Source organism: Polypterus senegalus, chromosome 15 (assembly GCF_016835505.1).
Source record: "Polypterus senegalus isolate Bchr_013 chromosome 15, ASM1683550v1, whole genome shotgun sequence".
Taxonomy (NCBI): domain Eukaryota; kingdom Metazoa; phylum Chordata; class Cladistia; order Polypteriformes; family Polypteridae; genus Polypterus; species Polypterus senegalus.
In genome coordinates this window covers 100068382-100080188 of record NC_053168.1, presented here as the reverse complement: position 1 = coordinate 100080188, position 11807 = coordinate 100068382, and positions in this window count along the sequence as shown.

Genomic DNA, 11807 nt, shown 5'->3' with positions numbered 1-11807 from the left:
CACATTGTGAACTTTGCCCGGACACAGACAGGCAGACATCTTGTTTCAAACCACCACACGTTTATTTACACTATTTATAATATTAATTTGGTCACAAAGACCCAGTTCAATGGTCACTCAGACCTAACCACGTGCACAAACAAACCCCAAACAGTCACAATCCTGGCCACAATGCCTTGTCTTCGGGCCGCCTCCACAGCCCGCGGCGCCGCACCTCCTGTCGGAGGGCTGCTTACTCGGAACTGATCGTTAACATCACAGCCTTTTTCAACAGACCCTCCCGCATGCTGTACGGAGTCGGCTGTACTCACCGTCTCCGCCGTACCTCTCCGGCTGGAGATTCCAGCGTCGCGCCATCCCGTTATCGATTGACACGTTTTCAGCGCCACGAGCGCCTTCCTCTCCAGTTCCAGCACCTCAGCCCGGAGGGCACATAGCATCTGTAATACACGCTGCTCCACGGGCTGAAGGGACGCCTCCAGTTCTGCCAGAGCAGCCGGCAAAGACAGGAAGTTAACCGACGCGGAGCCTACCTGTCTGTCAGCCTCCAACGCCAGCCATTTCCTGTGGGCCTTCTCCTCCGGCCCAATCGGGTCTTCCCCCTGCCCGTGATGGACATTCCTTGGTCCCGCCTCTCTACAGTCATCGGCGGGCACACAAGAAACACCGCCCAATCGCGTGCCTTTCAGGGAAGGGACTTCTGGCCCGCGGCCATCTTGCCTCCCCTTCTGCGGTGTCGACGTGCCTGCCGGCAGCCTTGCTGTTGCCAGCGTCTCCTCCTCCGCAGACCACCGTGCGCCTGCCACTGTCGTGGATCCGGGAAGTCCCTGTCTGTAAAAAAGAAAACATGCCCGGCCCCCATGGGCCGGCTGCCGCTAGGCAGGGAACTCACCTCCCCGGACTCGTCAAACCGAGGACACCTCCTCGGCGTGGCCTTTCTTGACGCCATGCCGTCCCGGGCGCCTCCAGCAACGGCGCGCTCGTTGGAGACCGCTGCACTCGTTGTAGGCACGCCGCCCGCCCGCATCAGGGAAATATGGCCTTCCTGCGGACCCCTGGTGGTCTGTGGGGTTCCTTTACCCTGCGGGGCTGTGTGCACGCAGCACCCGCGGTGCGTGGGTGGGGTCCCCTGCTGCGCCGGGCCGTCCACAACAAATTTGTTGATAACAGGTCCCGCCTTGTAACAGGCGGAGCATCCTGCCGACTACGCCAGATGTGAACTTTGCCCGGACACAGACAGGCGGACATCTTGTTTCAAACCACCACACGTTTATTTACACTATTTATAATATTAATTTGGTCACAAAGACCCTGTTCAATGGTCACTCAGACCTAACCATGTGCACAAACAAACCCCAAACAGTCACAATCCTGGCCACAATGCCTTGTCTTTGGGCCGCCTCCACAGTTCCTCTTGCCTCGTCCTTCTTCCACCCGACTCCAGCCTCGAATGAATGGAGACGGCCCCTTTTATAGAGGACCCGGATGAGCCCCAGGTGTTCCCGACAATCTTCTTCTGGCCACGCCCCAGCGTGGCGGAAGTGCCGGCTGTCCTCCTGGCTGCTCTCTGGGCGCCGTCATAAATCTTCCCCCCAGCACTTCCGCCACACGATCGGCACCCCCTCCGAGACCTCCACGCCCCTTTGTTCCGAGCCACTCGCTCCCCCATAGGCTCCTCCAGCTGTGAGCGCACCTGCGCACCGGCAGAGAGATCATTCCGCAGACGGCCCGACATCAGAGGGCTGGTCCGCCACGAAGGGGTTCCTTCAGCTCACCCGGGGTCCGTCCCTACAAAAGAGAATACAGGGGCAGAACCGCTGCCAAAGCACCCTTCTCATGCCACACACGGGCAGCGTTCCCCCCTCCAAACAGCCCGGCACTTGCCTGATCGGCACCCTCTCCGCGGCTTCCATGTCCCTCTCGATAGTGGAACCGTCGGCACCACCTGCTCTCTCTCCGCCTCTCGCCTCAGGGATTCCCTCTGCTCCCTCAGAGGGCGGCCAGCCGTACGCATGCACCCAGCAACGCGTCTCACCAGATTGGAGGCGGCACCCAGCCGCTTAATCCTCCCTTCACTCTTGGACGCCTTGACGGTATGCGACTCTGTATTAACCAACACGAGCCCCTTTCCCGTCTGCGTCCACAACATATTGGAGGAATCGGCACCCAGCCTCTTATTCCTCCGTTCACTCTGGGACGCCATGACGGTTTGAGACTCCTTATGGAAAAGAAGGCGCCTCTTTCCCGTCTGCGTCCCTATAGTGCGGCGCAAGACCGCAGCCGACTCGGGGCGGAGGGCGCTAGGACCCGGGGCACTTAGCAGCCCGTGTCCATTCAGCGTCCTCTCGGACTCCCCCCTCGCCGCGCATACAGCCCGCGGCGCCGCACCTCCTGTCGGAGGGCTGCTTACTCGGAACTGATCGTTAACATCACAGCCTTTTTCAACAGACCCTCCCACATGCTGTACGGAGTCAGCTGTACTCACCGTCTCCGCCGTACCTCTCCGGCTGGAGATTCCAGCGTCGCGCCATCCCGTTATCGATTGACACGTTGTCAGCGCCGCGAGCGCCTTCCTCTCCAGGTCCAGCACCTCAGCCCGGAGGGCACATAGCATTTGTAATACACGCTGCTCCACGGGCTGAAGGGACGCCTCCAGTTCTGCCAGAGCAGCCGGCAAAGACAGGAAGTTAACCGACGCGGAGCCTACCTGTCTGTCAGCCTCCAACGCCGGCCACTTCCTGTGGGCCTTCTCCTCCGGCCCAATCGGGTCTTCCCCTGCCCGTGATGGACATTCCTTGGTCCCGCCTCTACAGTCATCGGCGGACACACAAGACACACCGCCCAATCGCGTGCCTTTCAGGGGAGGGACTTCTGGTCCGCGGCCATCTTGCCTCCCCTTCTGCAGTGTCGACGTGCCTGCCGGCAGCCTTGCTGTTGCCAGCGCCTCTCGAGCTGCAGCATCTCCTCCTCCGCAGAGCAGCATGCGCCTGCCACTGTCATGGATCCGGGAAGTCCCTGTCTGTAAAAAAAGAAAACATGCCCGGCCTCCATGGGCCGGCTGCCGCTAGGCAGGGAACTCACCTCCCCGGACTCGTCAAACCGAGGACACCTCCTCGGCGTGGCCTTTCTTTACGCCATGCCGTCCCAGGCGCCTCCAGCAATGGCGCGCTCGTTGGAGACCACTGCATTCGTTGTAGGCACGCCGCCCGCCCGCATCAGGGAAATATGGCCTTCCTGCGGACCCCTGGCGGTCTGTGGGGTTCCTTTACCCCGCGGGGCTGTGTGCACGCAGCACCCGCGGTACGTGGGTGGGGTCCCCTGCTGCGCCGGGCCGTCCACAACAAATTTGTTGATAACAGGTCCCCGCCTTGTAACAGGCGGAGCATCCTGCCGACTACGCCAGATGTGAACTTTGCCCGGACACAGACAGGCGGACATCTTGTTTCAAACCACCACACGTTTATTTACACTATTTATAATATTAATTTGGTCACAAAGACCCTGTTCAATGGTCACTGACCTAACCATGTGCACAAACAAACCCCAAACAGTCACAATCCTGGCCACAATGCCTTGTCTTTGGGCCGCCTCCACAGTTCCTCTTGCCTCGTCCTTCTTCCACCCGACTCCAGCCTCGAATGAATGGAGACGGCCCCTTTTATAGAGGACCCGGATGAGCCCCAGGTGTTCCCGACAATCTTCTTCTGGCCACGCCCCAGCGTGGCGGAAGTGCCGGCTGTCCTCCTGGCTGCTCTCCGGCGCGCCATAATCTTCCCCAGCACTTCCTGGTGTGGCGGAAGTGCTGGGGCAACAAGTCTCCAAGACATCAGGGCGCCTCCTGGCGGTGACCATGGGCCCCTACAGGGAAAGGCTTCCATGCCCTTGACCCATGGCCCCCAAAGCAACCCGAAGGCAAACCCCACGTGGTCCAGGCAGGGCTCTGACCCTCTTCCGGTCCCTCCTGGCGTCCCGGCCGGGTCATGGCCCCTGGCATCCCTGACAACATATACACATATATATACACACACACATATATACATACATATATACACATACATCCACATATATATACTTTGTACATATATATATATATCTACATATACACACATACATATACATACACACACATATATGCACACAAATACATATATATACATACACACACATATATATACATACTGTACATATCTACATATATACATACACACACACACACAAACACAACTATCGTATATGTTGAAGTTCTATTTAAATTTTAAATAGAAGGAATTTTTATTTAGTTGACAGAATATTATTCCGGAATAAATCAACTCAACCTTAAATAACTTATAATATTTTGCTCTCCATAAAAATATATCCTGTCTAAATTATACAAGTTAGAAATAAAGTAAATGTTAAAAGAACAAACATTCAAATTTCTTTACTCTTATGTAATTTTATATAAAAATAAACTTAAATTTTAAATATCCCAAAAGATTTTGCTCTCCATAAAAATATATCCTGTCAAAATTATACAAATTCAAATATGAACATGGGGCATAACAAAACCTGGAAACATAAATAAAATTTGTTCTTTTCAGCAATAACAAATCAAATCATTCAGTTGTCTTTGCTTATATGTCATTTTATCAGATTTGGAAGCCTGGCATCTTTTTTTGGCAACAAGTTCGTTTATGTTTGGTGTGAGGTTCTGTGTTGTGGAGATTCTCAGGATGGACTGCAGGTGCTCATCAGTGAGGCGACTCCTGTGTGCTGTTTTGTTAGTCTTCATGACTGAGAAGAGCTTCTCACACAGATATGTGCTACCAAACATGCACAAGGTTCGAGCCACATGTAGACGGAGCTGGAGCATTTGTGCGGAATGGAGTGAATAAACTGTGCGGGCGTGCAGTATCGTACTTTGCCTTCAGTGTGCCATTACACTGCAGCTCAATCACCTCCATCTGAATGTGCACAGGTGCAGTTTCCACATCGACAGCAAATGGGTTGCGTAAACAACTCAAAATTCTTTTTGTTCTTCAAAGTCACCAAAGCGCCGCGAACTCAGTGCGCAGTGCGCTCAGTTTATCAGCAAAGTGCGTATTTGGGAACACCGTAGTGTCGACTTGGTTCAACATTACTTGGCAACAGGGAAAGTGGGGCAAGTTGCACTGGTGCATTTGTGTCTCCCATAAAAGTAGCTTCACTTGAAATCACTTTGTGATTTTGCACGGGTAAAAACTTCTGCTGAAGTGTCAGATTCTTCTTTAACTCTTCTGCTTTCTGTATCTTGTGCATTGCATTCAGGTCTTTCAGGTTATCTTGATGTTTTGTCTCATAGTGCCGTCTTAGATTAAATTCTGTAATTACAGCCACATTAGCTCCACAAATGAGACACACGGGTTCAGTAAACATATACTCAGCCTCCCATCGGTTTTTAAAGGCTCTATGTTCAGAATCACCTTTTCTCTTCGCATCGTGGGCTAGCTTCGCAATAACTTGCAGCATCATAAGCTAGACTTGATTAACGTAAGTGTTAGGCAAGGCAGCTGAAGCGCTGCATTATGGGATCTGTAGTTTATTGTGTTACCAGCGCTTCATATCCCTGGGCCATTAATAACAATAATACAGTATATAAAATGATCTCGCAGGCCGGATATAATTACACGCCGGGCCGGATGTGGCCTGTGGGCCTTGAGTTTGACACATATGGACTAAATAGAACTTGAAAAGATATATTTTTTCAAATGTGATCGCGCAATTCAGATAGAGTTGACGCGTGCCTCAATAAGTCATCCTCCCCTCGCTCTTACTTTTTTACCATTCATCTAATGAATACACTGAGTATGGCTTTACCAAAACACTCATTGATCGCGAATAAAGTATCCATTATTCATAAAGCTTCAATTGGTGATCTGTCTTTCTGCGTTAACCGCATATTTTTTCATACGTCTCTAACCAAGTGGATGCGAGGCTAAAATGTATCGGGAAGCGCGCATACATACTTAGTGCATCCTCTCTCGGTAATCGAACCCCGGAAGCCGGCGCTAGAGGCGAAGCCTCTACTATTGCGCCACGGTGTGTGGTTTGTCTAGTTGAGCGTAGCAGTGTAATTCGGTTTTTGTTCAGCACTCTTTGGAACTGTTGCTTTTTGTCTAAGCACTGCGTCAGTTCACGTGAGCCGCTGAATATGGTTTTATATGTCACTCGCTCGCTTCTAATTGTTTCGCTGCCTTCTTAATTATATAATGTATGCTTTCTTCAGCGCTTTTTGGAGCTCTTCCTGGTTTTCTACGTACTGCGTGATTACGTGGGAGGCGTGATGATGTCACACGAAACTCCGCCCCCCATGACTTTCGAGCTCAACTCCATGACAGTAGATGGAGAAAAATAGCTTCTAGTTATGACCATTACGCGTAGAATTTCGAAATGAAACCTGCCCAACTTTTGTAAGTAAGCTGTAAGGAATGAGCCTGCCAAATTTCAGCCTTCTACCTACACGGGAAGTTGGAGAATTAGTGATGAGTCAGTCAGTGAGTCAGTGAGTCAGTGAGTCAGTGAAGGCTTTGCCTTTTATTAATATATATATATATATATATATATATATATATATATATATATATATATGTATGTATATGTTTACACTGGTGCTTGAAAGTTTGTGAACCCTTTAGAATTTTCTACATTTTTGCATAAATATGACCTAAAACATCATCAGATTTCCATTCAAGTCCTAAAAGTAGATAAAGAGAAACCAGTTAAACAAATGAGACAAAAATATTATACTTGGTCATTTATTTATTAAGGAAAATGATCGAATATTACATATTTGTGAGTGACAAAAGTATGTGAACCTTTGCTTTCATTATCTGTTGTGACCCCCCTTTGCAGCAATAACTGCAATTAAACGTTTCTGGAAACTTTTGATCATTCCTGCACACCGGCTTGAAGGAATTTTAGCCCATTCCTCCGTATAGAACAGCTTCAACTCTGGGATGTTGGTGGGTTTCCTCACATTAACTGCTCGCTTCAGGTACTTCCACAACATTTCGATTGGATTAAGGTCAGGACTTTGACTTGGCCATTCCAAAACATTAACTTTATTCTTCTTTAACCATTCTTTGGTAGAATGACTTGTGTGCTTAGGGTTGTTGTCTTGGTGCATGACACACCTTCTCTTGAGATTCAGTTCATGGACAGATGTCCTGTCATTTTCCTTTAGAATTCTCTGATATAATTCAGAATTCATTGTTCCATCAATGAAGGCAAGCCAACCTGGCCCAGATGCAGCAAAAGAGGCCCAAACCATGATACTACCACCACCATGTATCACAGATGGGATATGGTTCTTATGCTGGAATGCAGTGTTTCCTTTCTCCAAACATAACACTTTTCATTTAAACCAAAAATTTCTATTTTGGTCTCATCCATCCACAAAACATTCTTCCAATAGCCTTCTGGTTTGTCCACATGATCTTTAGCAAACTGCAGATGAGCAGCAATGTTTTTTTGGAGAGCAGTGGCTTTCTCCTTGCAACCCTGCCATGCACACCATTGTTGTTCAGTGTTCTCCTGATGGTGGACTCATGAACATGAACATTAGCCAATGTGAGAAAGGCCTTCAGTTTCTTAGAAGTTACCCTGGGGTCCTATGTGACCTCATCGACTATTACACGCCTTGCTCTTGGAGTGATCTTTGTTGGTCGACCACTCCTGGGGAAGGTAACAATGGTCTTGAATTTCCTCCATTTGTACACAATCTGTCTGACTGTGGATTGGTGTAGTCCAAACTCTTTAGAGATGGTTTTGTAACCTTTTCCAGCCTGTTGAGCATCAACAACTCTTTTTCTGAGGTCCTCAGAAGTCTCCTTTGTTCATGCCATGATACACTTCCACAAACGTGTTGTGAAGAGCAGACTTTGATAGATCCCTGTTCTTTAAATAACACAGAGTACCCACCCACACCTGATTGTCATCCCATCGATTGAAAACACCTGACTCTAATTTCACCTTCAAACTAACTGCTAATCCTAGAGGTTCACATATTTTTGCCACTCACAAATATGTAATATTTGATAAGTTTCCTCAATAAATAAATGACCAAGTATAATATTTTGTCTCATTTGTTTAACTGGTTTCTCTTTATCTACTTTTAGGACTTTAGTGAAAATCTGATGATGTTTTAGGTCATATTTATGCAGAAATATAGACAATTCTAAACGGTTCACAAACTTTCAAGCACCACTGTATATATATGTGCAGGGTGAGCCAAAAAGAAGTACCACATTTCAAATGTTTATTCTGCAAAAACTCTAAAAGATAGAATAAATTTCATTATGACACAAGAAAGGATATACAAAATATTCACTGTGTCTTAAAAAGGATGCCTTCAATCATTAGTGATACACTCTTCAAGACGATTTCTGAATGTTCACATGACTTGTCCAGTCATTTCAAGGGGAATAGCAGCAATTTTGTGGTGAATGGCGTCCTTGTGGGCTTCAAGGTTTTGAGGTCGGTGTGTGTATACTTTTGACTTGAGATAGCCCCATAAGAAGAAATCACATGGAGAGAGATCAGGCGAATGTGAATGCCACCTGACATCACCATGCAGGGAGATCAGCTTCCGTGGAAACATCTCCCGCAAAACTTGTAGAGTACTCTGATGAATTTCACAAGGGTTGTTTTCAGCCCAATAGTGAAAGTTTTGCTATTCAAATGTAAATTTTTACATTGAAATGGAAATGTGCCTTGTCACTGCACATGACGATGGCATCTCGATGAATGGTTTGCAGAATGTTCGCACACAACTCTCTGCGGCTCTCCCTGTCTCTCTCAGTGAGTTCCTGCACTACCATCATTTTGTATGGATGGAAATTAAGGTCCTCATGCAAAATCTCCATCAAAGACATGTTGAAAATGCCTAAGGCAGAAACATGTTTGCACACAGAATGTCTAGGAGACTGCAAAATTTATACCCTTATAGCTTGGATGTTTTCAGGTGTTCGTACAGTCTGAGGACGGCCTGGAGATTTTCTGGTTAATGTTGTACCCATCTTTCGAACTTTAGCCAACCAATGAAGAACTGTTTTCCAATTTGGGATGTCACCGTTAGGAGGAATGCTGAAGTGCGTTCGGAAGGCGCGTTGCATAGTGATGATGGATTCATTGTTTCTGAACAATGCATTAACAGCAAAAGCACAGTGATCAATGGACCAAGCCATGTTGCAGAATGAAAACTACAAGATATTGCCTGTCAAAGGACCCCCACCCCAACCCACTTGGCAGCCTCTACCTGGCGCAATGACCTTGAGAAATGTGGTACTTCATTTTGGCTCACCCTCTAAACAGTGGTGAGCAAAAGTCTTAGGCACTTGAGAAAAAAAAGCAAAAAGTGGAAATACTTTCAAAAATAAAGCCATAAATAGTTTTTATTAATCAACTTACTTTACTTAGACTTACGTCCTCCTGCGCCCTACGGCACATCGGGTAGCAAGTGATCTCCAGTTATCTCTGTCATTGGCAATGATTTTGGCCTCTTCAAGACTATCAAGTTTTGCAAGATCTTCTTGAAGCATTCGATGCCAAGTCATACGAAGCAGACCTCTCTTCTGTTTTCCACCTATTGGTATCCATTTCAGAGCAATGCTGGCATGTCGATCTTCTGGCAATCAAAATAAATAGCCTGCAAGCTGTATTTGACAATTTGTCACGATATTGCTTAAAGCAGCAATCCCACTTCTTCTTTGTACTTCCTTATTTGTGATGTGGTCATGATAGGGGATACCCAGAATTCACCATAGGCATTTGTGATGGAAGACATTTAGCTTCCTGGTGATTTGATTTGTAACTTTCCAGGTTTCACTGGCGTAGATTGCATTGGGATAGTAAAAGCTTGATACAGTCGTACTTTAGTGTTCAACGTGATGACCCTTGATTTCCAAATTGCACTCATCCTTTGGAAAGTTCCTACCATCTTCCCAATTCTGTAACCGATGTCCGCATCTATAGCATTGTCCCTGGAAAAGACAATCTCATGCAGCATTGGGAGTTCAGGTAAAGGTTCTGGAAGATGTCAATAAACTGTTTGTGTACGTCGAATGAACTAACTATGTCCCATAATGATTGTCCGTGTACGCTGTCGAGCACCATCTTAAAATCGATGACATTTATGGCAAATGGATACTGAAATTCGATGCACTGCTCAATGACATTACGAAGTATAAAAATTTGATCACAGCCATGCCTGAGTCCTGTCTGTTTTTCTCTCAAGATCTGGTCTACCATGCCCTGCAGGCAGTGCAGTAGCACAATGGTAAACACCTTTCCAGGCACTGATAGCAGTGGGATGCCTCGCCAGTTGTTACAGTCACTGAGGTTGCCCTTTTTGGGTAGTTTGACGATGACCCCATTTCTCCAGTCGTATGGGAACATCCTTGTTCTGCCAACACTTATTTAATAAGGCTGTCAGTTGCTCCGTCATACAGTAGCTCCCACATTTCAAAAGTTCAGCATTGATAGAGATGAGTCCAGGGGCTTTTTTATTCTTTACTGTTTTGAGTGCCTTTTCAATTTCAGTTGTTTCGATTTTGCCAAGGTTGACATCAAGTTCAGCTACATTGTTGTCTAGCAGTGAAAGTATAGGTTGCAGATGGTTCAAGACTTCTTGGAAATGTTCCATCCATCTGGCATCTTGTTCGACTTGGCTGGTTAGGACTTCTCCTGTTTGACTTTTGATCAGGGCACTTTAACGGCTGCAAGCACCTGTCAGTTCTCGAACAATACGATACAACGTTCTTGTGTCATTTTTGTCTGCTGCATCCTGTGCTTCAAGGCTTTTTTTGTCAATTCTTTGCTCTCTTGTCCGCGCGGCAACTGCACTTAACTTGCCAGTCTAAGTCAGTGTATTCTGAACTTGCTGATGGAGTCAATTTTAGCTTGGTGCCATTTGTGTTTTAGCATTTTCCACTTGTCTATCAGTGGCCAAGTTTCTTCTCAGATCCATCGTTCATCTCAGCACTTTTAGTAACTACTGCTTTAAATGCTGTCCATTGTTGTTCAACGCCGCATGATCCATCATGTTGCAGTGCCTGGAAACGGTCTGATAACTCCATTTGAAAATGGGCGGCAATGGATCTGTCTTTTAGCTTCTCTACAGCAAATGGCCTTATTGGTTGACGGTTGCATTTCTGCCAGAATCTGAGGCGAAGTCAGCTCACGAGTAGCTGGTAATCTGAGTATATAGCTGCTCCACTGTATACTCTAACGTTGAGATCCGCCGATTTCCATTGCTTGTTGATGCAAAGATTGTCAATTTCATTATTGATGTTACCATCCAGCAAGCACCATGTTGTCTTATGTATTGTCTTATGCGCAAAGTATGTGTTTCTAACACATATGGTTATTTATGTTACAAAAAAACAACAGCCATTTGCCATTGTCGGTTGTGCAGTTGGCGGACCCATGTGGGCCTATCACATGCTCGACACCTGTTCTACAGCAATCAATTTGCGGATTCATATCACAAATAAGTAGTTTCACATTGTGCCTAAGTATTTTGTAGAAAGCTTCTTGTAATTGGTTGTAGAAAGAGTCCTTGTCTTTTTCTGCCACATCCTCAGTTGGTGCATATACCTGGACAACAGTGGTCTTGGCATGTCTGCAGCGGAATCTGGCAGTGATGATATGACTGTCTCTTTACCTTTCCTTATTAATCAAACTGCACAATAAACAGAAAAAACAGAATCAATATTTGGTATGACAACCCTTTTTCTATGCAGCAATTCCTTTGCTTGCAGTTTTGAAGATACTCATGTGGAAGGTTTTTC